The 5,628-nt window shown below is 35.6% G+C and overlaps 1 protein-coding gene across 10 annotated transcripts in view; it reads left to right on the forward strand.

Annotated features, from left to right (window-relative positions):
• LOC106875082 (serine/threonine-protein kinase BRSK2) overlaps positions 1 to 5,628 on the forward strand; it is a 305,025-nt gene that overhangs the window by 76,439 nt on the left and 222,958 nt on the right. The window lies entirely within an intron of this gene.

A 5,628-nucleotide genomic window follows, 5' to 3' on the forward strand; every position in this document is an offset into this window, starting at 1 on the left:
GTGTATATATATATATATATATATATATATATATATATATATATATATATTCATACATACATATATATATATATATATATATGTATATATTATACATATGTATAAATACATATACACATATATACATTATATATATACACACATACATTGTGTATGTCTATATCTATATACACACATACATGCATACATACATACATGCATGCATGCATACATACATACATACATACATAGATATATATCATTTGTGAATTTGAACATATTTAAATGGATTGAATTGTATGGATTCGCATTACTTTCAAAATACATATTTTGATTAAAAGCAGAAAGAATACAAGAAGAAAAAAAAAACACGTTAACAATTACGTATTCTTCAGAGATTAATATTTCTTGCAGTCGTTTGAGTTTATCAGATAATTCACTTCATCTTCCTCGTTTCTATATTTATATTACATTTTGTTCACAATATGCTTTGCATCTTCAAAACCTATTGGAAAGCATATGTAAGAATATGGAATCAGAAAACTGTGAAGACGTTGACCTAAGCCTAACAGGCATGGCTGTGTGGTTAACAAGTTTGTTTCGCAGTTTTCTGCTTTTGGGTTCAGTCGCACAGCACGGCACATTTGAGTATAGGCTGACCAATGTCTTGTGTGTGGATTTAGTGAATATAAACTGTAAGAAGCTTGTTGTATTTATAGTTTTTTTTTTAAGTAGGTGTTGTGGTTTTATTAGTTTGGATCAACTTAAATAAACTACTGTTCTCTATGTTTGTATTGAGTACTACTTTTCTGGATTGTTACCTAACAATAGTACATATATGACACACACACACACACACACACACACACACATATATATAAAGCAATGTAAACAATATATATATATGCCTTCACACACACACACACACACACACACACACACACACACACACACACACATATATGTACATATATATACACGTATGTGTGTATGTGTGTGTATGGGCACAGGTGTGGCTGTGTAGTAAAAAGTTTACTTCATAACACAGGAAGTCCCACACTGTGACACTTTGAGAAAGTGTCTTCTATAACCCTGGGCCAGCTAAAAGCTTGTGAGTGGATTTAGTAGACAGAAACTGAAAGAAGCTCATTGTATATATATATATATATAAATATATACACACACACATATATATATTGATTATATATATATATATATAATTTTTTTTTTCTTATAATAATTATTATAATGTTATTAAGGAATGTATTTCTAAGTATTATTATAAATATTTTCACCTTAGTCATTTTATTAACACCGACAAAAGGTTACAGTTGTTGATCCACGAGAAACAGAAATTGTTTCCGCGTTTAACCTTTATCTGTTGAATGACAAATGTACTTGTCATTTCGTATAATGCCGTTGAAGGATTCTCCTACTATGAAAGATTTGATTCACATAAACTTTCAATATTAATGTATCTTGGAATTTTCTTCTTATCTATAATTTAAAGTGCCTACTTGCTTTGCTTTTTAAGTTCTATTTATTTTATGCATAATAAGACGGAATGAAATGACAGAAGTTCGCCAAATATTTAATGCTGTACCAATTGTTTTTCCATTTTCCGTGAAGACCTTCTTAACTGCTAACCACTTATGTAGGAAGTAAGTGTTATCCCATTGATGACCTGCTATCAGCCAGGTAGACTGAAGCTATCAAAGTTATATATGTTGCCTTGAAGCATGGCACAATGTCTAGTGTAAAAATTTGAATGACCTTTCAATAGTAGAAGTCTCTTTTAATCTTAGTGTCTTAAATTCATAAAAAAAAAAAAAAAAAAAAAATATATTCTCTTATGTCTGTCCCAATTTCTCTCATTTGCTTTTGTGTTAAATCATCATCATCATCGTTGTTGTCATCATCATCATCATTATCATCATCACCACAATCGTTTTTGTCATTGTTGTCATCGTGATCACCACCATTGTCATAATCATCATCATCATCATCATCATCGTTGATGTCATTGTCATCATCACCACCATCCTCACCATTGTCATCATCATCATCATCATCATCATAATCATCACCATCATCATTGTTGTCATTGTCATCATCGTCATCACCACCATCCTCACCATTGCCATCCTCATCATTATCATCATCATCATCATCATCATCATCATCATCATTGTCACCATTTTGACACCTTTCCCATGTTTGCATGGGTCAGACGAGAGCACACCGAGTCAAAGTTTTCTATGGCTGGCTGTCTTTTTCCTCTTGCTAACCCTCACTTGTCTTTAATCTCTCAGTCTACCAATAATCTGTCTTACAACAATGAGCCTTGACATGGTTATATGGACACACTGAGAGCATCGTGTGGTCATATAACTTGTCCTGAAGCATTTAAAATTTTGCCAGATGACAGATTTACTCAAAAACATACATGACAATAAAATCATAGATTTTATTGTGAGCAAGTAAATCATAATTTTTGCAACTGAATGTTTCAGCTGAAGAAATTTATACAATTCTAGGGCTGAGGTACAACAACAACAACAACAAAGAGACACAGCCTGACTTTATTCTCTGTTTCGGATTTTTATTACATAGATCAAAGGGATTATTTTGTTTCCTTTTATAACCTTTTGTGCTAACCAATATTACATTTATGCATTTTTGAAGAAGAAGCATCAATAGAGTTATCATCAATAGAGTTATCATATCCAGTGATCACACTCCTACCTTCATCTTTTGTTATTTCTCGTCATATTACATTCTAATCATTGACTTGCACATTTCTATTCTATTTCATCTTCCTATCAATACGTATAGCAAAGCAGTTGAACTACATTGAGACTATGTGTGACAATCATAATAGACTAATATTTTCAGTTTAGTGTCTTCATCTTCATTCTTACTGTCACAACACTTTTTGGCTGTTGTAATCTGGCCTTCTTCAAGCGTCTGTCCCTTTCGGTAATGTTTGAATTTGGAACTAAATTCTTTATTAAACCCATAGAGGTAGATTGTTCTCATTCCGTTCTTTATATCAAGGGCATTTTCCTTCTTAGTTTTTCTTCTACTTGTGATTCTATTTGCCTGTTCTGTTTAAACCTGAGTATATACATATACATACAGTAATCCCTTGACTATTGCAGGTGTTGCATTCCAACCCCCCCCCCCATGATAAAACAGCAATGGCAGTAATGATAACAACAACAGTGATGATGATAATGATGATGATGATGATGATGATGATGACCTAGTTAATTTAGATTAACTGGGTCAGTCAAACGAGAACGGACAACCCCTGTGAATTTAATGTAGAGTTTAATTCACATCTCTGAGAAGATTAGTGAATATGAAAAGTACCTGACGAAGGCCAGGGTATGCAATGACTGAAACATCGCTGTCATTAAATCCCAGGTCAGCCTTGATTGAGCTGATGCATAGCATTCTTGTCATGACCATCCAACCATTTTGTAATAGTTAAGACTATTTTCACTAATATGTCTTTCCCTTTCTAAGGCAGTAGAATGTGATATGAGGGAATTTGTGTGCTTTTTCTTCTTTTTCTTTCTAGAAAGTCATGTGACTTCATAGGAGCTGTGTGGTAAAAAAGTTTGCTTCCCATCCATATGGTTCTGGGTTCACTTCTACTGTGTTTACTACCTCTACCTGTTCACTGCCTCCACACACTACCTCCACCCATTTACTCCTCCTCCTCACATCCCTATGAAAGCATCCACACATGCCCTCATCACCTCCTGTGACCCACTGTTTGTATCTTCGCTTATGTTCGCCTTCTTGCTCCTTAAGAATTTCCCTCTAGCACACCCACACTACCTTCTTATCTCCTCCAGCCATGTGTCCCCTCTATAGCAAATCACCTGTGCTTTCAGTATGTGACACAAAGCCACCCACCTCCATCTTCCCCTCCCAAATACTTCCGCTTAGTTTACTCTTTACTCTTTTTACTCTTTTACTTGTTTCAGTCATTTGACTGTGGCCATGCTGGAGCACCGCCTTTAGCCGAGCGAATTGACCCCCAGGACTTATTCTTTGTAAGCCTAGTACTTATTCTATCGGTCTCTTTTGCCGAACCACTAAGTTACGGGGACGTAAACACACACACCAGCATCGGTTGTCAAGCGATGTTGGAGGGACAAACACAGACACACAAACACACACATATATATACATATATATACATATACATATACATATATACGACGGGCTTCTTTCAGTTTCCGTCTACCAAATCCACTCACAAGGATTTGGTCGGCCCGAGGCTATAGTAGAAGACACTTGCCCAAGGTGCCACACAGTGGGAATGAACCTGGAACCATGTGGTTGGTAAGCAAGCTACTTACCACACAGCCACTCCTGCACCTTATTGTGGAAACTTTTTTCCTTTTCTTTTTCCTCTGTTCTTTTATGTCCTGCAAGTTTCACAGCAACCTCACTAGTGCTGGTGGCACAAGAAAAGGCACCCAATAACACTCTATAAAGTGTTTGGCATCAGGAAGGGCATCAGGAAGGACAATCTGTTTGTCTAAACCAGGGGTTCTCAACCATTTTTTACTTATGGACCCCTTTGATTACTATTTTATTCTGGTGGACCCCCCCATAGCCATTCGCTGTTTAAAACATAATTTTATAGAATATTCTTTCAGAATTCCTATTTTGTTTTTCACACATCAACTTGTGTTGGGTGAACTCAAAGGAACCCAAAGCAAAATTTTTTCAGGAGCCCTTAAAATACTGTTGTGGATTCCCTATTTTCTATTTTATTGTGTAGACCCCCCCCCCCAAAAAAAAAATCATGTATGGACCCTCAGGGGCTATATGGACCCTGGTTGAGAACCACTGGTCTAAGCCCTTCAAGGTGATGCCCCATTACGGTTGCAGTCCAATGACTGAAACTGGTAAAGATAAAAAACATCCTAATTTTTACTTGCAGAAAATTAAAACAGCCTTCATATATAAAATCTATTATGCAATTTTAGCCATTAAATTATATTAATAAAACAAGATCCACATTCATTTTGGCCAACAATGTTTCAAACACTTATTTTAAGAAGATTAGTCGTACAATAATGGTTTATCTGACTGGATGGCATAATTGACAAACGGTCGGTTGGTTTACTATTCTGCAGAAGCTAATTTAGATTCATATCTCTACACTTCGCTAAACCATTACTGAAACAGATATTAGATTCTATATGAATCTGCATGTTACACACACTTTCATGTTGCTGATGTACTTTAATAAGAGTACTGCCAGTGAAAAAGTTTCTATGTTGTCACATGGATCTGCTAGAAATAGCAGTGGATGTTCCTCAGATCGCAACTTGATGTTTTAGAAAAGTAAGTGCACAGACATTGGATAATGTGTTTCTAAATATTTAATCTACTTCTAAAAATGTATGGTTATGTAATAGGCCCAGACATGGTTGTGTGGTCAAGAAGTTTGCTTCCCAATCGTGTGGTTTTGGTTTCGGTCCCACTTTGTGGTACCTTGGGCAAGTGTCTTCAGCTATAGCTCTTAGCCAACCAAAGCCTCGTGTGTGTGAATTTGGTATATGGAAAACTGAGAGAAACCCGTTTTATGTGTGTGTATGTGTGTGTGTGTGTGTGTGTGTG

The sequence above is a fragment of the Octopus bimaculoides genome, chromosome 11, assembly GCF_001194135.2.
Source record: "Octopus bimaculoides isolate UCB-OBI-ISO-001 chromosome 11, ASM119413v2, whole genome shotgun sequence".
Classification (NCBI taxonomy): domain Eukaryota; kingdom Metazoa; phylum Mollusca; class Cephalopoda; order Octopoda; family Octopodidae; genus Octopus; species Octopus bimaculoides.